The 21642-nt window shown below is 43.8% G+C and overlaps 1 protein-coding gene across 2 annotated transcripts in view; it reads left to right on the top strand.

The window, feature by feature from the left end:
* Positions 1 to 7408: 7408 nt before the first annotated feature.
* The window catches only part of RHOBTB1 (Rho related BTB domain containing 1), a 74838-nt gene continuing 60604 nt past the window's right edge, over positions 7409 to 21642 (top strand). For both annotated transcript variants that reach the window (XM_082222400.1, XM_082222402.1), the window contains exons 1-2: positions 7409 to 7591; positions 15906 to 16001. The gene's annotated coding sequence lies outside the window, so the exon portion shown is untranslated. The remainder of the gene's footprint in view (positions 7592 to 15905; positions 16002 to 21642) is intronic.

The raw sequence follows: 21642 nt of genomic DNA on the forward strand, positions 1-21642 counted from the left end.
CATAGTGGGATTTACTTCTGAATAAACATGCATAGGATTGCACTGTGAATTTTCCTTTTTGGTCTTCACTGGAGATTTAACAGTACCTTTTCCAATATCCATTTATTTACGAAAACACAATTCACAATCCTGTTGCAGGAGACAGCACTCATGCAGACAACATTAATCTGTGAAGCAGTGTCAGTTTTCCCACAGCTAGCAACATGCCCCAAATTTCATGGCTGCCTGCATGTCAACTGCAAAAATCAGACCTGTCTCTCTAGATACATTCCAAGTTGCTATACTGCTTTCTTTTTCTCCCACACTCAAAGACACACATAAACACTGATACACCACTCATTTATGCTCCCACACTGCAGATAGGTGGGACTTGGCTGACAGTACCTGCCAAAACATCAGGGCCTATTGAGAAACATGCTCAAGCTGTGAGCTAAACAAAAGACTACTGAACAGGTTACTTTCTCAGTTGACACTGCAAAGTAGCAGTCTTATTACAATATATTAGCAGAGTGATACTAAAGCCACTTCTCACTCGTTTCCTCCCACACTTCTCTTCCGCAGATAGCAAACTCAGTTCTCTGATCCTTCCACATCTATAATGGTACCACTCATGCACAAAAGGCAGACACCAGCCCCTAAGCCTTGAAGACCCCTAAACAGCCAATAACAACTGAGCATGCTCAGTGGGAATGGAATGATTACAAACAGCTGGAGAGGGGAAACAGACATGGGATGGGGGGATGGGGAACTTGCAACCCTGCCGATGCCTTGACAGTTGGCTATGCTGGCTGGGGCTGATATAAGTTGGAGTCCTACAACATCTGGACTGCCACAGGCTCCCATCTATGTCCAATACTAGTATTGGAGCTGATGCAGTTAGCTGATGCAGAACTTTTTCCAGTCCTAGGCTAGATACTTGCTTTTTAAATACAGTCATATCTTATGTTACATTTGCTTCAAGTTGCGGCTTTTCAGGTTACGAACACGGTTTTCAGGTTTACTTCCGGGTTCGCGCAGAAGCGATCTGCGCACTTTGCGCATGCGCAGAAGCGCTTTATTGTACATGCGCAGTAGCGGCGCTCTACTTACGGGCTTTTCAGGGTGTGAACAGCAGCCCGAAACAGATCGCGTTCGTAAGTAGAGGCACCACTGTAGATGATACCCAGAAAGCTGAGTATCCATAGGGTGGGGCAGAGCCTGTCACATTCACTACACATATTTAAAGAACTTGGTTTCTCCCAAAGAATCCTGAGTCTACCCCTTACAGAGCTAGAATTTCCAGCACCCTTAACACACTACCATGCCTAGGATTTGTGTGTGCTTTAAATGTGTTGTGTGGATGTGACCTTAGAGACTCTGTTGAAGCACTCGGAGCTCTCCGTGGTGCTGCTTTGCCACATTGTTTTCTGTTGAGTTCTTGTCAAGGTCACAGCTGAACAATTTGCTGATTGAACAGGCCTGGCCACAGCAGTCTATGTGAACTGAGTGCGCAGGCTTAAACACTATCCTGAATCCTCTGCAACACACAAGAGCCCTTAGCAGAATGGCAGGTGTTCCTTGGCAAACAAGCTCATGTAGAATAGGTATCCTGAACATCTGAAAGCTTCTTTCTGCATAGTTCATTGCATCTGGGCTACCATCTTGGAGGGGTTCTGGCTCAAATATTTGGTGCTTGTTATGCTGAAGGGCCATCTACAGCTAGTGTTTTAAAACAACAATACATTATTGTGGCTGAAACAAAGTGTACCTCTGGTTCTCTGGGGAGATAGAAAGTATGAACTAATATAGAAGCAGGCATCAAATTAAGGGGGAGAGCTTCAGCCCTTGGCCGGTCAAGTAAATAAATCATTTTCAGTGGCAGTCCTACTTTATTGTCAGCATTTGCTGCTCACTGTTTAATCTTCTTTTCTCTACTCGGTCGGTTGGAATATTTGGTGGCATGTTTATAAAAAAGGAACCTTAATGCAACATTTCTAGAAAATGAAACTGCTTCAGCTTTAAAGGGGGATTACTCATTTTTACAGAAGGTAGAGCTAGCAATGGCTACTAGTCACAATGGCTGTATACAATCAGAGGAAGCAACACCACTTGCTGGAGGTGGATGGTGGGAGGAGAGCCATAATCTGACACTCCAACCACTACGTCATGCTGACTTTGCACTGTGCTCCAAGACCAATAAATATTGTCTGGCCTTTGGAGTTAGCAATTATATCTGGTCACCACCAATCCCTCCCCAGCTACAAGTCCTCCGGCATATGTAGAGAATTTAGGGGTGGAACTGTGTCACTTTGTGCTGGGCTCTGGAGACATATGAAAGAAGTGTGAGGGATTCCTGCTGCTTCTCGGTGCCTCTAGTGAAGGGTTTCCCAAACTTGGGTCCAGCTGTTTTTGGACTACATCTCCCATCATACCTATCCAGCAGGACCACTGGTCAGGGATGAAGGGAACTGTAGTCCAAAAACAGCTAGAGACCCAGATTTGGGAAACCCTGCTTTAGTGCCTGGTACGAAGTAAAACTAATCCCTTCCATGACTTATTCCTTCAGACAGCTGCTTATCTTCCTGTTATGGCCTATCCAGGTGCAGTAGGTAGGACAGGCATGTAGAATCAGTGTTCCTTCAGATGTTGCTGGGCTCCATTCCCATCAGCCCCAGTCTGTGTGGCCAAAACTCAGAGGACATGGTAATCAAACAACTTCAGGAGATAAGAGATAGTTACCCTAGGACAGCTTCCTCCCTCTTGGAGGAAACAATAATTGTGGTGTTGCAGATACAGTGCTGAACAGAAATCTGGGTTCAAATCCCATGAAGCAATTTGGGAGGCCTTATAACAATCAGTGCTTCTCAATCTAACACACAATATTGTGAACATAATGGAATGCTATTCCTAAGACCCTGCTGCCCTGCGTTCACTGGGATAAAAGGAAATGAGAATACAGCTCTTAATTATGTCAGTCATGTATGTCACATAAAGTACACTGTTGTTGGGGATTTTTTAAACCAATGGTAGATGTGGAGGCTCATTAAACATTAATATAGGCCTGTGGTTTAAAGTGCAGAGTGCAAGCTAATTAGCTGGTTGTTATCTCTTGCTGTTTACAATGAAATCCAGCAATCTTAAAAAATCTAGGACCAAGACAAGGTCTTGTTTTTGCCATCTAAGTTGACACAAAGATAACCCTGCATTGTTACCTGTCTGCCTGGAATTGCCCAATGAATTATGATAATTAGGGACATGTTTTTAGCAAACACATGAGACTTTCAACTTAGTGTCATCAGTTGGGCAAATATATTACTGGGATCACAATCAAGGTAATAGGACTACTTAAGTAAATGTTTGCAAAGGTCTCAAGCATGCCTTTCCATACAGACTTTGCCAAACTGAAACTCAGACAGCAATTAACAAGTTACCTGGGAATATGACTGACTAAACTCAATGGGACTTACCTCTGGGTAGACATATATATTAAGGTGACCAGACATCCCCATTTCCTGCAGACAGTCTCTGGATTTACAAATCAGTCCCCGTACAAATCCATCTAAAGTTGAAAAGTGTCCCCGGATTCATTGAAAAAAATCTGGTAGCCTTAATATGTATGATTGCACTGTTGACCTGCCATTCATGGTATCTTTATTTACTATGGATGTAGATTTTTGTTGGGGGGGGGGCAGAACCACAGTTACTATTTTTATTGATTTTTATTGGTTTGGGGGCATGATTATTTGCTTGCTGACAGACCATAAATTGTAACAGGCCACAAGTAATGTAGTATGGTGTCTGGAGGTGTAAGAAGACCAAGTTACAACCCATATTCACTTTATGAAGCTTGTGGATTATCTTGAGCCAGTCACTCTATATTAGCCTGACCTAGTTCGCAGGGTACTTATGAGGCTAAAAGCACAATTCTAAACACTTTTGAGAAAGGATGTAACATAAATGTAACTAGTGAGTGCCAGGGTTTGTTTCTTTGTCCTACACTACCATGTCTGTGATAAAGAATCCAGGGTCTTAACTATAGTGCTTTGCAAATAAGGGTGGAGTCTGTTCTCAGCAATGTGAAGTATGTCAGACTGAGAGTCAGTGACTGGTCCAAAGTCACATGGTGAGTTTCATGGCTGAATGGGGATTTGAACCCTGCTCCTCCAGGTCCTATCCCAGCACACTAAGTACTATATCACATTGACTCTTAGGATTAGACTATAAATTGGCTTTTCCTGGAAGTCCCCACTGCAGCCCAATTTATCTCAGAAATCATGTTTTTACATTTGAAATATTAGATTCTTCCGATTTCATCACAAGTTTTGGCATATATTGTGCTTAGACTGCCCCAAAACAATTACTCTCATGATGACTCTCTGAGCAAATAACCTTGTTGCATTCCCCTCCATAAAAATGAATTACTGGCCTTCTTTGTTTGTTCTAGGCTTACCTTTAAGCTGCTTTTAAATGGGCAAGATGGCCTTTCTCGTGACAGCCTTGTGATGTCAGAGGTCTAGGAAGTTCCGTAAAGGTGGCACATTGCACGTTCAATAACCTTGCATTCCTGTTGGTTTTAATGGGTATTAGTCACAGCAATGAAGCATGTCCTAGTCTTTGCAAGGGCACCAGACACCTAAATAATGTGTATCTGAGTCCCACTTGGAAGTAGGGATGGGAGAGGTTCAAATCAATTAAAGACAAACTTATCAAATTTATACCTTCCAAAACAATATGAGAAATGAAACACAGCCATCCTTTGAAATTAGCATTTTTCTGAATTTACCAATGCAGTTACCCGGACAAGTAATGTGTACAAAAATGCACATACTAAGGACAAAACATTCACAAAAATGCACCTATTAGTAAAAATAGCATACAAAAATGTGTTATACTATTAAAAAGTGCCTTGCAAAAATGTGTATATTGGACAAATTTACATGCAAAAACATGTATATTAGAAGAAATTCACACTAAAATGCTGACAATTTTTTGCAAGCCCTTAAAAATAATAACAATAACAAACTGTTGTGGAAATGATTGGTACAATGTGAAACCAAAACTGATAGATTTGCCCATCCTTACTTGGAAGTAAGTTGGAGATACTTCCAGTTAATCCAGTTTAGGGTGGCCCAATGTGTCCCCCACCAGAGGTACTACCCCTCCCCCTAACATCCCAAAGAATTTGCCATTTACTTCATTCTGTCTAACGATAGGGCTGCCCCTGTCTCCTTATCCCATGCCTGAAGACTGTTCTGGAGAGAGCAGCCTCTGTTGAACCTCTGTTAAGTGGTTGCTAAAGGAAAGGCAACTTGCCAAGAAAAAGACGATAGCGATGCATGATGCTGCAATTGCTTGGCACACATACTCTCTGAGCTGATGGATTATTTGGCCTACAAGACCCCTTTCAACTCTCCGAGTAAGCATCATTGAACTCAGTAGGGTAGTGGTTTTCAACCAGTGTGTCATGGCACCCTGGGGTGCCTTGAATGGTGGTCAGGGGTGCCATGGGCAACACTGGCCTCTGTCCCTGTTTCCTTCCCTCCTCTGATGCCCTCTTGCATCTCTGCCTCCCAAAGGCTTGCACAGCTGTTTGTTGCAGCAGCCCTGGCTACAAGCTCCTCAAGCAAATGGTCTTCTGGGGCTGACCAGGGGGTGATGGTTGCCAGGAGCTGAAATGGCCTCAGAGTTAGCAAGCAAGCAGGCAGGCAGGCAGGCAGGCAAAGGAGCCCAGTCAGCCAGTCAGCCAGCCCTTACTGTTGGGAATGGACAGACAAGTCCCAGGCCCCTGTGGGGCAGTGTGAGGAGACGCCTCTCTTTTTTTAGGGGAGGACAGCTTAGAGACCAGGCCCGGAGAACTCCCAAGGTGAGGGGAGAGGAGAGGAGGCTGAGGGAACACTCCACAAGGGAGGGTGTTTGAGAAAGAGTGAGAAGCTGCCAGCTCTGCAGGCAAGGGGTGACATAACTGGGCTCCTGAGCCCTACAGGGGTGCCGCAGAAAGAAGGTCAAGGAAGCCGTGGACACAAAAAGGTTGAAAACCTCTGCAGTAGGGTTTTCACATATCTAATAGAAAGACACAGGAATGAGTTACATATCCCCTGCCACAGCTAACTCAGCGTGTTCCTTTTATAGTAAAAGAAATATAGGGTTACTGGCCCTTCTCCATGCATTTATGGCTCGTAGAACTATAGCTGCCACCAAACAGGGGAAATCCTCCTCAATTTATGAATGGTAAAGTTGCCAGCTTTGTTGTGGCTGTTTTGGCCCTGCTCCGTTACTTTTAAATACTGGCTGGCTTTGCAGACATTTGGGAGGCAGCGCTTTCCTCCTCACCTTGATCTCCAAACTAAAAGGACACTGTCACCTGCTAAACTCTCACACTGATGTGAAAGCAAAGGCTGGCACCTTGTCTGGGATGGAGAAAGGAAAGTCAGGAGGAAAGCTCATAGCTCTCTGCAATCCAACCTTGTGCTCATTTACAAGGAAGAAAGTCTGTCTGAATTCACCTGGGCTTACCTGCAAGTAACTCTGTCTAGGATGGGCGGGGCCTTAATTTGGACAATTGATTGCTCTTCACGCCTGCGAATAACTCCGGCCTGTCCTTATGCATGTTGATATATAGGTATTGATATAAAGGTCCGTATAGTTAAAGCCATGGTTTTCCCAGTGGTGATGTACGGAAGTGGGAGCTGGACCATAAAGAAGGCTGATCGCCGAAGAATTGATGCTTTTGAATTCTGGTGTTGGAGGAGACTCTTGAGAGTCCCATGGACTGCAAGAAGATCAAACCTATCCATTCTTAAGGAAATCAGCCCTGAGTGCTCACTGGAAGGACAGATCATGAAGCTGTGGCTCCAATACTTTGGCCACCTCATGAGAAGAGAAGACTCCCTGGAAAAGACCCTGATGTCGGGAAAGATGGAGGGCACAAGGAGAAGGGGACGACAGAGGACGAGATGGTTGGGCAGTGTTCTCAAAGCTACCAACATGAGTCTGACCAAACTGCGGGAGGCAGTGGAAGACAGGAGTGCCTGGCGTGCTCTGGTCCATGGGGTCACAAGGAGTCGGACACGACTAAACGACTAAGCAACAACAAATATAGGTATAGTTGGGGGCGGGGGAGAGATAGACAAAAAGTGGCCTTATGACATTATTAAAACCCAAGAAGAAGAAGAAGAAGAAGAAGAAGAAGAAGAAGAAGAAGAGAGGAGGAAATTCATTCACTTCGGGCCCTGCGCAGGATACAGCCCATAATCCTCCTCCTCCTCCTCCTCCTCAAGAAGAGCATCCTCTCTCCTTCCCCCGCCCGCCTCACGGCCTCGGTCACGTGACCTGTGGCGGCTCCTGTGCGGCTTGTCCCAGCCCGGGGAAGGACAGGCTGGGCGGGGTGTGGCGCTCTGGAGCAGCGAGCCGGGAGGGCGCGAGCCGGAGAGGAGGCGAGGGAGAAGAAGGAGGCAAGAAGCTCGGCGCTCGCGAGAGGCGGACTAGGTTGAGCCAGCGCTGCCCGCGCGCAGGTTCCGAAGGCGCCGCGGGGGGCCAGGCGCGACGCGACGCCCCCCCCCTCCCTGGAGCGCGCGGCTTGCGCCCCTCTGGGAGAAGTCTCTCCTCCTGTCAGGTGAGGCGCGCGCGGGTGACCCGGAGAAGGCGGCGAGGAGCGAAGGGGGAAGCGGGGAGCTGCGAGGGAGGGGCCAGGGAGGCTGGCGGGTCTCTGGAGGAAAAAAGAGATTTAATTCGGAACTGTGGCAAGCTTCTTCAAGCCAGTCCGTTCCCCCTTCTTGACTTGGAGAAATATCATACAGTACAGTCTAAGTACGCTGAAGCACTTGCGTGGTATTAAGCACAGAACCGCATTTATGTTTATACACAGTGTATATAAGCTGTGCAGTTAGCATGCACTGCCTCGGCAGATATACAGCAACTAAAGGAGACTCTGCAACTTGCCAGAAGAAAGTTTTCGCCATTAACTTGTATTAGTTTTATACCCACTTCTCCCATTGGTGAGAAATCTGTGGGCAGCACAGCACGTGTCTGCTCTGAGGTAAGTGTGCATGGTTACAGGCAGGGCTTTTTATCAGTCTGAGCTCAGTTTCTGCACCTCTCAGGTGGGCACCATTGCCATTAGAAGAGAACAAGGGAAGCGATCAGGGTGAGTTCTGGCATCTTTTTTTTCTAGAAGAATAGCGCTGGTTACAGTAGTTTACCTGTAGTTTATCCCTCACAGTTGCACTTTCCGATCAAGCCTTAACAAACTACAGTGGTACCTCGGGTTAAGTACTTAATTCGTTCCAGAGGTCCGTTCTTAACCTGAAACTGTTCTTAACCTGAAGCACCACTTTAGCTAATGGGGCTTCCTGCTGCTGCCACGCCGCCAGAGCACGATTTGTGTTCTCATCCTGAAGCAAAATTCTTAACCTGAAACACTATTTCTGGGTTAGTGGAGTCTGTAACCTGAAGCGTATGTAACCTGAAGCATATGTAACCGGAGGTACCACTGTACAGTGCCTAGGGACTGAGGTAAAGAATGTGATTCACTTGTGCTTTAATGGTATAATGTGGACACCGCTTTGGTTCCCTTTGGGAGCAGGAGCACTCTGCAGACCTTGCATCACTTCTATTTTATTTAGCACATTTACATTCCAACAACGGGCAACAAAATCACAAAGCCTGCATCCCAGAGAGTAACAGTGTGGACCCCTGCACCCTGTTCCAGATTCTAATCCAGTTAAACTTGGAAGTCCTTTTGCCCCTCTCAAAATTCAGAACTGCCAACTGCTACCTTTTCTTACACCTGTTTGCAGAGCAATGGACTTAGGCTTGATGCTGCAGGTATATTGGCCATTCAGAAAACCAAACAAACATCTAGTGTCCTAAATGCCAGCTCCCACTGAGGAAAATAGCCTCTCATCTGTGACTATAAATAAGCAGTCAGCAGAAGGAAGGAAGGAAGGAAGAATGGTCACCAAGTAGCTGTAACAATGTTCTTGGATAGCAACAAAGTACAGTAACATTACTCCTTAATTTTTGGTCTTTCCCACGGCAATGCTTATATGGCCAGTTAGAGAAGATGTTAAAGCTGCTTCCCACTTAACAGATTAATTTCTAAAGAACTACATCTGCCTGGAAGGCATATTTGCCCCTGAAAGTCCTCCATGAGTGATGTCAGCTGTGATGAACAAGCACTCTGCACATGTCCTGAGACATATTTTAAATGACTTCTGTGTCTATTCCAGGAGCCATCCCTGATGTTGTATAGTGATTCCAGAACTGAGGCCTTGGGAGCACCACACAAATCACACATTGTTCTGCTCTTTTGTTTTTCTTTTCAAGTCTGGTAACTCGTATTCTGCAAGACCAGCTTCAGCACTCCCACACCAGTGGGATTTTGCTTTCCTTTATGTAGTATCTTGTAAAGTGGGCACAAATCTAGCCAAAGTAAAACTCACTTAAGCTCCATTGATTTGCTTAGGCTCAATTCTCTTCCATTGTATTAACTCTGGCTGGATGGTGCCCAGTATTTCCAAAGTGTCTTGGAAGCTGCTAAGGGAAAACAAGTATAATGAATTATGTGTTACGCATTATGTGAATTATGTATTATGTGACCTCTCCAATAGCTAACTCATGGGATGCTTACAATACAGAATAAAACCACAGCTGCAAGTGAATACATACTGATAGGACATTTATGTCCTGACTCAATCCGTATTTATTTGCAAGTAAGGGCTCATCCACACGTCTGTTTGCACTGCAGTTTCTAGGCACAGGTCCAAGTGTTCTTTTGTCCCACTGCTTTCCCCTGGGAAAAGAAACACCAATCAGGTTTTCTGCTCAAACCAATGACTGGAAATCACGAACATGTGCCTAGAAATTGCAACACAAACAGAAGTGCGGATGAACCCTACAACACACTGGGGTTTTCCTCCCATGTAAGATTGCAACCTTAAATCATACATGAAATTAAATCCCATTGAATTTAGTGGGCATTTCTTCTCAGTAAGTGTACATAAGAAGATAATGTTGCAAGTGTGCAGAGGCAACCTTTTTTAACAACAACAACACACCCACACACCTTGCAATCCAATCCTATACATTTCCACTCAGAAGTAAATCCAGCAGAGTTCAGTGAGGCTTGCTACTACTAGCTGTGCAAGCATGTATAGGATTGCAGCTTGATGGTCTAAAACTGGATACAGAGAAGTAAACAACAAACAAACTGGAAAGAACAAAGGTATGAGTAAATTGATAAGTGTAAGAAGTGAAGTTGATCTGAAAACTAAGACTAAAAACTTCCCCAAACCTCATTCCTTAAGCAGACCATGATCCAGGAGTCCTTATGAATTACTTAATTGCAATGATGTTTAAAAAGAAAAAAATAAAAGAATGGCATACTGAGCCTACCAGTAAATGTAATAATCTAAGCATACCTATCTAGGTTCATTGAATCAAGGGGTTGCATTTAACAAACTATATTCACAGTAGACCCATTGCAATTCATCACCATGACTAAGTTGGATCCATTCATATCAATAAGTCTGTTCTAAATAAAAGTTGAATACAACCCAGTGAAATGTTCTCCTATATAAGGGCAGTTGAGCATTTTTTTTTTAAAAAAATCCTATTTATTCCCGTTGGAATATGCTTAATTTTGGCTGGAATGTGCCCTAAGGGTTTTGTTTTGTTTTGTTTTGATATTACATTCTTGCATTGTATTTGCAGGCATTTCTGATGAAATGTTTGAAGTATGGTCAGGGTTGCAGTTTTAAACTGGTGTGCTTACTGGAAAGTGAAGAAAAAACAGGTTCAGCGAATTGTAGGTTTCTTCGTTAGGCTGACCTTTGACAAAGACAGCAAACTTCTATAAAGAAGCTTTTCTTCTTTTAAAATGAACTATAGAAATGGCATGATACATAATGTATAGAATTGCCTTTGCTATGAGATGATTGGTTACTATCAAGTTGTCTATTACACTCAGCACCGCTGCTTTCTAGAACATTGCACATTGAATCCAAGTTTTGTTACTGATTGTGAATCATTTATGCATTTTTAATAATTTAGATAAAAGTTCTTTATGTCCATTTTATGACGTAGCTGCAACGAAAAGATGGCATGCTTGCAACATGGCCATTTTTATCTGATAAAAATTGAAATGGAAGAAGCAAGATACAACCTTGCACTTTTTCCCACTTTCATTAATCATTTAGAGCTCTCATAATGGAAATTTGATACACCACTTCCATGGAACACCAGGGATTTATATGCTTATATTATAGGAGAGAATGAATCCATAGACACTGGAAAGGCCTTACATTTTTTCAACCTGCCAGAGTCTTCTTGGGAGAGCTGGCCTCTCTTTGAATAATGCTCAGAGAAAGCAATTTTCACAGCTTTACTCAGGCAGTTGCTTTCCTTGTTTAAGCAGAAGCTTAATGACTTTGGGATCCATTAAGCATGTTTCATAACATATTTTCTAAATGTTTCCTGCTACAAACTTATTGCCTTGACCACGTTTTGAATACTTGGGTAATAGTAAGGGTGAATTTTGAATTTGTTTTGGGTAGGCTGATTTTACATTTCTTTTTTAAAAAAAGTATATTAGTGAGATATCTTTGGAAACATTGTAATTCTGAATAAATTTGGGGATTTTCAAAATGTCATTTTCATCAAGTTATTGATTGTGCTTTCCTCTCTCATTAAATGAGCTTTGACTCCTGCTGTGAACTAGCATATATGTACCTTTGCAGTTTTTTAGAGTGGCTGCAGTTCATGCCATTCTGGTTGATGACCATGCATGTTGTGCCATTGGAAAGCAGCAAGAATAGAAAGTAGCAGCTCTCCCTGCTAGACCATTTCCCAAGCCACTCTGCTGTAATAAGCATAGTTATTGATTGAGAAGCTAGGATGGAGGAGCAGAGGCAGCATATCCTCCATTGTTTCTTTGGACTTTCCTTCCCCCATGTGCTCTTCTATCAGTCTCCTCCATGTAATTCTGCACTGACCTCTTTCAGCTTCTCAGACAGAGCTTCTCCATGGGGCAGTGGGTGCTACAGTCTCCGTGTGTGGAAGTTATAGCGCTTCTCTGCGACCATTACTTGTTAAGATTGTTTTCTTTCCAACAGGAATGATTGGCTGCAATTACTTCAGTAGAAGCCAAGCTTAGGAGTTGAGATGTGGCTTCAAACCCAATGCTCAGGATATAAGAAAAGATAGCAGTTTGGCGTTTGAGTTTGGAGATAGCTGAGAGATTTGAGATGGGAGTATGTTGGACTGGGAGCAGCCTGCAGGGTGCCTTTTCTGTTGCTTTGTGAAAACTGAAGCAGGGTTGGCAATTATATTGCTTGCTTTCAATAGTTTGTTCACTTCTAATAGGATTGTCATCCGTCTGTCTCGAGACAATGGAGTGCGCCCTTGGTGGTGAAGACAAACTGCTGTGTTAACAGCACCAAAGTGACCTCCATGGGGCAGAAGCCTGAGCAGTGTATATGGAGATGTTGGGCTGTCGAGACAACAGGGCCACCCTCTCAGCCTCACTGATGTGATCCAATGGAAAGCTGAGCAATACGTTTGGTACCAGCTTGGCTGCAGGAGTTGCTGGAAGGAAGTCTAAAAGGTGCCATCCAACCATCTTAGGAACTCCACTCTGGATTTGTGTGGGGTATACTCCTTAGCCTTTTCTTCTCCCAAAGATATCCTGCAAGGCAGTGGAGGTGCAGGGTGGGGGACCAAAGGTGGGCAAACTACCCCAGAAGGAGCAGGTCAGAGAAGAGGAACTCTGTTGTCCAAAATCCTCCAGAAGTGAGAACATTATTTTAGTCAGAGGTTTGGAAGCTCAACTGCAGAGACTCTAGTTGAGGCTGGCCGTGGAGGTCCACCAGGTGAATGAGCATCTAACAAGCTTGGACTGCAGGTTATTCTAGTCAGCAGCTGCTAATCTGCTTTATGTGTCCTGGAGCTTGCCAGCAGAGATGGGAATAAAAGGCTAAAGGAATCGCTTCAGTGCTGGAAAACTGCAAAGGAGAGAGTGCAGCAGGAAATGCAACAGTGGCAGCATGCACTGGAAGTGAGTGGGCCGGAATAAGACTAGTTGAAACCTATTTATTAGATGCCTTACAATATGCCACAAATATTAAGGCCTTACTAGGTAGGATCTGGTCCCTATAGCTGGAGTACCCCTGAGATAGGACCCTATAGCTGGAGTAGTTGAGGAGCCTACGTGTAATGGAACCAAAAGGTTACGAAGGATAGCTGTCCTGAGTATAAGCAGCCAAGATGATGAAGAGAATGAGAAGCTACTGAGAGCTATCTTGAGTGGATGAGGCTTGGTGGTCTGGCAGAATATATCCCACCCGCCGCCCATTGATGCAGCAGTGAAACTGCTAGCACATTTGCAAAGCTAGGCAGGGTCCTGCATGGTTTCAGACTGGATGGGGGGACAGCATGTTGATATTCCTGCATTGCAGAGGATTGAACTAGATAACTCTTGGGGTCTCTTCCAGCTCTGCAGTTCTGTGGTTCTATGACCTCTGGATAAGGACTGTTCAAGGCCTTATATCAGCACTCTAGTCCAGAGCATGAGTCAGAGAGGGCCAATGATGTGGGCTTTCTGTAAAATTCTGCAAAGGGTTTTATTCATATGCAAATAAAGGTAGTAATTTGCATGTTTATTTCACTTGAATTCAGTAAACAGAGCTAAAAGCTTTGAAATTGCCAAGCTTAGTATTGTATTCACAATTGGCTGTCATTCATGGTTACTGAAGAACTTAGGAAATGGATAATTTTCCACGGGGGTGCAGGGAATAAAGCCTTGGGAAAAGTTCTGCTCCACATCACTGGAGTGGGTCAGTTTAAAGTGCATAGCCTACAGTAGCGCACCAGTCAAACTTATGCTAGTATTCAGTTCCTGAGTGTGCCCAGTCACTGTTTCCACTGTGCAGAGTCCCCTCCACAGTGTGGTGCACTTATGAAGGGAGGCACAACTGTGCAGATGAAAGGGAAACGAAACATAAAGGAACAGGGACTAATGGGGTTAAATAAAGGGAAATGGTCTGGACACAGCCTTAGGAAAACAAGTCATTTAGTTAATGACTGATTACTGGAGAGCAGCTGAGTGGTTGTGGGGGTGGGTGGGTTTGTGTTAGGCTTCCTGAGAAGAAGGTATCTTAAAACATGTGATTTGATCTCTTGAAAGCAAATGGAAAGAAGCTGAGAGCAGAGCTGCTAATATATAGATTAAGAGCAAGGCAAAGCATAGTTTATGAGGCATGGTGGCCACATGGGCATTGACTTGGTATTAGGGGTCAGATCAGGATAAGCGATAGCAATTTGTGGGGAAATCCTTTGCATAATGGAGGTATGCTTATTAAAGGTCTGCAACTACATTCCCGACAACTTTGAAAAAGGGAAGCAAAGGGAACAATTCGCAGGGTGAGATTCCCACACTGTGTGTTCTATGGATAGTGCAGAGATAAGGGAGCTGCACAGTCAATAATACTTGACATTTATATAGTGGCTTTAGAGTGTTTAGAGAACTTCGTACACTATATCAGTGATGTTACTGTCAGTTTCCTTCCTAGTATGTCTATTATTTTTGCATATTTATACTATCGTCTTCCCAAGCAGCTCAGGGCAGCTTACACAGTTCCCTTCCCCTTTCTATCATCACAAAAGTTCTGTTGCATGGATAAGGCTGAGAGAGTGGTGGGTGGGAAGGTCACCCAGTAAGAATTGTAGCTGAGGATGGATCAGACCCCAGATTTTCCAATTGCCAAAGAAGCAAAATTTGAAATACAGTCATACCTTGGGTTAAATGTGCTTCAGGTTGAGCGTTTTCAGGTTATGCTCCGTGGCGACCCGGCAGTAACGGAGCACGTTACTTTGGGGGTTCGCCGCTCGTGCATGTGCAGACGCTCAAAATGACGTCACACGCATGCACGGAAGCGGCAAATAGTGACATGCGCAGACGGGCAGTCGTGGGTTGCGTTCACTTCAGGATGCTAACAGGGCTCCGGAACAGATCCTGTTCGCATCCTGAGGTACCACTGTATATTGTATTATATAATATGGAATGCCCTATTAATATGGGGCAGCAGGGCTAATCAACTTTACAATGCACATGTAAAGGTTAGTCGGCATATGCATTTGAAACACTTTGGGGGGGGGACCCACAAAGTATATAAATGGGAAATGTTATTTTTGTTCTTGTCTGTTGGAATGCATATCCCACTCTTCAGCTGTAAAAAGCTTCCAGAACAACCTACAAATATTGATGAGGAGATGGTCATTGAAAACATAAGTTGATGGTCCAGCTTCAAACTAATTTTCTGGAAAACCCAAATGTATTCCCAAGTAGCATTCCCAGGTTGAGGTATTTGCCTCTCAGTGCTACCTCCACCATGTGTCCTCCTGATTGTTTTGCTCAACAGCAAGAAATATTGATGTCGGTCAGCTTTGCAATTACGCCCAATCATTACGTTTGTGTTGTTTTCAGTGATACTATACAGACATAATAGGGAGATAGATTTGCCGAAGTGTATGAGAAGTGCAAGGAAGCAATGGATTAAGTGTGTGAAGTCCATCCATCTGTTGGGTTAACTTGCCACACATTTTGATATACACTTACTTCTAACGGGAATAGCCAGACTTCAAAGGAAATAAACCCCAGAGTTACAAACTTGACCAGTTAAGAAAGCACGAGGTTGAGACAGAGCAGATACTGACTCCTACCAAAGAGCATGTGATGGTGGCAGGTAGGAGGTTAGTAAATGATTGGTGAGTGATGCTAGATAATTGTAGACAGCAGGTGGTAAGAACTTTCAGAGTTCTTTCTATCCCAAATAGCTGATTCCTAAATGGTGGTTTGGGGCAATGTAGCATAGTCCTAAATAAAAACAAATCCGCTCACATTGTATAAAACACCATGTTTTTTCACCCCACAGGGAAGATAAGGAAACGTGTGAACAGTTGTCTCTAAGAAAGGATTCCTTTCTGACTGAGCTCTTACAATGGCTATGAACACCCTTTTTCTCTCGGTGGTGAGTAGAAATTTATTCCTGGAAAATGTTTGTCACAGAAGCGGTGATAGATGAAAGTGCTTCACTAAAGCCATCCTTCATCTAACTATTTCTAGAACATGCCGTCTGCAATATAAAATAACATTTTTCTTGAAAAAGGCTCATTCACACGTGGACCACGTTGTGGGACTAGACAGCACTTGTTTCCCTCTTATGGAAAACCACACACAGAGAGAGTCATAAAGGCAGACACATTGAATTTTATGAATAAAGTTGGTTCTATTCATCCTGGAGAATATTTTAAATTACCTCTTCTATGCATTTTCCTGAAAGGGAAATTGTATGTGTATATGCACATATAGCAATGTTGGTCACCAGCTAAAATGCAGGTACTGAATGTATTTTGTGCAAAATCTTCGCTCTGTATCAAGGTGTAGCTCATACATGTTGTTTGCTGAACTATAGTTACTGAAGTTATGTAGGCTTGCATGTCTTATCAAAATTGGTTTCTTCTTTTGCAGCAAGAAAGGAGGAGGATGCCAGTTGGGGAAAGGGGAATGTAGTGCTGTGGGACTGAATTGAATGATCACTCAAGGATTCCTTACTCCCAACTCTTTGATTCTAGTGTAAGGCAGGGGCTGGGGAAGAGGAGGACTGCTAAACTATAGCTTAGCTCAGTGTAGCGCAGCACCAAAACAGCCAGGAAGAGCAAATCAGCCACAATATCCTCTCTCAGAGTCTGCAAATTCATGCATTCATGCCAAGCCTTGGTTTGGCTTGGTGTCATGTGCAAACCAGGGGATAGTCACATGCCTCAGCTAATTGTCCTGATCCAAATGCAGACCAAAATCTGAATTAATTTTACAGATATCCAGAGGACATCTAGAAAATTAAGCTGGTTATTTCCAGAGAGGGTAGAGTGAAGCAGAGTACTAATTTCTAGCAATGATGCTTATTTCATCCACCTTTAACTCTCCGCAGTCATCTTCTGTCTGTCATCTAAGTGATACAAATGTAACCAGCAAACCTTTCTTCATGATATTTGTTCTCCTAATTTGGGGGCTAACATCACAACTCTCTTGCAAAACCATCCTTTGCTTTTCAAAGATGTGTACCATTCACATAGAAGGCACCCTCTTGAGAGAGCTGTTGATTGTGGATTAAAAGTTTTTAATGTTTGATGTTTTATTGTGATGTTATAATTTGTTGTAAGTGTCCCAGAGTGAGTGGGGCAACCCAACCAGATGGGTAGCTGGCAAATGAATGAATGAATCACCAGCCTCTATTTTTCTGCTTTTCTCAAGTAAGCTCACCAAAGCACTGGAATGGTTTTGTCTGAAGTTAGCCATAGTTTCCAGTATTCACAAGAGGAGTCATGAAAATATGCTTGTGTGTATGCCTTTAACTAAACATGATGGGGGAAACCCTGAGCCTAGGGGTGTTGCTAGCTGCTTAAAGAACTTAGGGCACAGGTCTATGTCTATGAGATAAACTGACATGTGTGAATTTCTATGCATAAATGGTCTATTGGGGAAAGCATAGCGGATGGCTAAGGTTTCACTAACACTGACCTTTGTCGTATACCCAGCTGGCTAGGGGGTCAAAGTTAAAACCATGCTTTTTAAGTTTAAAAAATGGGGAGGGGCAAGATATCCTGCCCATCATAAAATCCCTGGGCTACTCAGGAATAATGTCCCTGGACAGACCCCTAATGAATGTCAGGGATTCAATACATGTTTCAAAACTGCTTTACTATTCTTTGTAACCTGTTGTTCAGCTACAACTGTGTGTGTGTGTGTGTGTGTGTGTGTGTGTTGCTTAAAAAAGCAATTACAGATCCCCAGAAATATAGTTTAATTATCAAAGCAATAAACAGAATTATAAATATTAAATAATGAGCTGGGGGGGGACCCAGTGGATCAGGATTGCTGATTATTAAATACACTCTAGCTACATCATTCAGTGTCAGTGAAGACTAGATAAATGTTTTCTTTTCTTTTTGGTAATGTTCAAGTCACCGTTTCAAGTTTAAAAATTGTGGATCTAAATGTTATGGCAGCCATTGTCTGAGGTGCTGAACTGACTAAAATGCAAATGGCCTTTGAGTGAGGCACTGAAAGTACAACTGGGGGACTTTTACTTCACTGCCTCTGTCATTGCTCTCCAAGTAAATTGCATTTGACAAGGCTGTTTCTCAAAGATTAGCAGTGGTTAGATTAAGCTGTCCTTGATTTTGCCATTTAATCCGGCACTGTTGTTTTGGTATAGTGAAGAGAACAAGACAAGGGACAGCTCTTTTCCTGTTCTTTGAACTACATTAGCAGTCCTAAGACCATATCAGCTACTCAGGATCCTGCCGTGAGACTCCATCACTTAAGGCTTTTGGATAAAAGTGGCACTCCAGTGATGCATTCTGGACACTGATCCATGCCCAAGAGCAGAGCTGTTCATATGTCCTACCAAAAGCCTACAATTCTTTGCCCAGGATGAGTTGAATTCTGCAACCTGTGTAAATTAGGCAAGTTGTGTAAACGCACATAGTAGTTCTACAGTGACTGTTTTGTGTGACATACTTGGCTTTTGCTAGTCATAAGGAAGGACAAGGAGTTAGGATGGGTGCACCCCAACTATTCAGCTGCTCCTCTGGGTTTTATGAGAATTTCACAAGGCATGGTTTACTTTCAAGGGTGTGTTTATAGCTGCAAGGGCTCAAAATATGTGACATATCCACAAGGCTGCCCATGAAGTTGTCTATCAAAGTGACAAAGGAGAAGCAGTAGCTCCAGGCAGCATTCTCCTGTCCTTAGCAGTGTTATGAAGCTTATACAAGTTTAACAGAAATGGAAGCATTGGATATAATCTGGAAAATGCTCCAAGCAACATAAACACTTCTCAGTACTCCAACCTCTTATTTAATCCTTTTAGGAATTTCAGGGTCCCCTTTCCTTGACATCCAGGATTTCTATGTATTGCTCAGATTAGTTGCATTAGTTGCACTCGCTTTGCAGCTTGTCTAATACTTAAATGTTCAGCCTCTTTATAGCAAATCAACAAATTTCAAATGAAATTTAAGAGTACAGTGGTACCTCGGGTTATATACGCTTCAGGTTCCAGACTCTGCTAACCCAGAAATATTACCTTGGGTCAAGAACTTTGTTTCAGGATGAGGACAGAAATCGTGTAGCGGTGGTGCAGCAGCAGCAGGAGGCCCCATTAGCTAAAGTGGTGTTTCAGGTTAAGAACAGTTTCAGGTTAAGAACGGACCTCCGGAACGAATTAAGTACTTAACCTGAGGTACCACTGTATAGTCTGTACTAAATGGGTTAGTCACCTCCAGACTGGATTATTGTAACTCGCTCTACGTGGGGCTGCCCTTGAGACTGACCCAGAAACTCCAGCGGGTGCAGAATGCGGCAGCGAGACTCCTTACGGGGTCTTCGCTGCGGGATCACATTCATCCGGTGCTATACCAGCTGCACTGGCTCCCGGTGGAGTACAGGATCAGGTTTAAGGTGCTGGTTTTAACCTTCAAAGCCCTATACGGCCTAGGACCCTCGTATCTACGGGACCGCCTCTCCTGGTATGCCCCACAGAGGAACTTACGGTCCTCAAATAAAAACATCTTGAAGGTCCCAGGCCACAGACAGGTTAGGCTGGCCTCAACTAGAGCCAGGGCTTTTTCGGCTGCGGCTCCAACCTGGTGGAACGCTCTGTCACAAGAGACAAGGGCCCTGCAGGACTTGACATCTTTCCGCAGGGCCTGCAAGACAGAGCTGTTCCACCAGGCCTTTGGTTAGGGCACAGCCTGACTCCTTCCTTTGGCAATCTTTACAATACTTTAGTTTATGGTTGCCATCAATTTTGATTTTAATTAATTCTTATGATGTTTTTATAATGTTGCACTATTTTAGTGTTGTTAGCCGCCCTGAGCCCGGCTTCGGCTGGGGAGGGCGGGATATAAATAAAATTTATTATTATTATTATTATTATTATTATTATTATTATTATTATTATTATTATTATTACCAAACATGAAGGGCTGGAGAGATACCAACCCCCTTATTTCTTTCACTTGTATTAACAAGCAGGTATGAATATACAGTTGCAAGGATTAGGAGATTTGACTGTGCCCACATCCTGCATCTCATTCGTTCAGTCCTCTCTTTCTTGGCCAGGTGTAAGTTCAGTGCCCTGAACTTTATTGCCTTACTCATTATTAACCCTACTGATTTTGAAGCGACTACTCGTGCACATGTGTTTACCTGATATATACCAAGATTTATCTTGGCATAGAGATGGAGCGATGGGGTGAAGTTTCCCCTGCTGCATTTCTTCCTGCTTGGTTTGTGCGAAAGCAGGCATGATATGTGGACCTCCAGGTGTTGTTTGAGTAGAAGTTCCATGGTTGGGGGGGGGGGTGATGGAAGTTGGAGTCAATAACAAGAGGTGGGCAGTGATTCATCATTCATGTGTTAACAGCACAGGAGTCTAGATAGAAAAAAAGCGATGTACACTTATAATTGCAGCTACCATTTGGGGAAACTGCATATATGTCATAAATTATAACGGTAAAGGTAAAGGGACCCCTGACCATTAGGTCCAGTCGTGACCGACTCTGGGGTTGCGGCGCTCATCTCGCTTTATTGGCTGAGGGAGCTGGCGTACAGCTTCCAGGTCATGTGGCCAGCATGACTAAGCCGCTTCTGGCGAACCAGCGCAGCACACGGAAACGCCGTTTACCTTCCCGACGCCGCGGTACCTATTTATCTACTTGCACTGGCATGTTTTTGAACTGCTAGGTTGGCAGGAGTAGGGACCGAACAACGGAAGCTCACCCTGTTGTGGGGATTCAAACCGCCGACCTTCTGATAGGCAAGTCCTAGGCTCTGTGGTTTAACCCACAGTGCCACCCGCGTCCGTCATAAATTATAGTTGTGTTATTAATATGTTCAATCTCTGTTGCCCACGCTTTGTTTATAAGTATAAAGGAACTTCTTCCTTTACCATGCATGTCTGTTGCATAGATCAACTGTGAGCTAACACCACAAGCCTAGTTTGTGAAATCCACCATCTGATGTGGAATGAAAGAGCTGATTCTGCAAGGGCAAATTACTACCTCTCAGCCAAACTACAGTACACTTTTTAAGGCACATGCAACAGATAAAGACACAAGTCTCCTGTTTTGTTTTAAGGAATGGCATGGGGTGCTTACCCCCTTACTCCTCTAGCTACTTTCCTGCTCAAAATCGCCCTATAAGCTGCTTTTTTTCTCTCAATAATATAGTGTTGGGCAATCTAGCTGTGAGTAGCTTTCTAGTTCCCTTTCGTGGAGGTTCTTTAATTTTACAAAGGCTTCTCATTGGTGGTCTTGATTCACTACATTTTATCTTAGAACATTGTGCATATTTATGTACTTAAACCATGTATATGCCGCTTAGCTACACTTGCCTCTGAGCAGATGCAAAGGCAGCATGTGACAAATGTGTTTACAAGCATGGGCATAATGCAGGCATGCCCCCCAGGGAGCCAGGTGTGACTGCAGCTCCTCCCTGAGTGTACAGATGGTGATAAATGCAGGTTTTTCTGTGTGCTGTGTGGAATGGCCCTGCCTCTCCACACGGCGGTGACTGAGGCGAGTTTCTTCTTGGTTCGGGGCTGGGAT

Source organism: Podarcis vaucheri, assembly GCF_965113315.1.
Source record: "Podarcis vaucheri genome assembly, chromosome: 5".
Lineage (NCBI taxonomy): Eukaryota > Metazoa > Chordata > Lepidosauria > Squamata > Lacertidae > Podarcis > Podarcis vaucheri.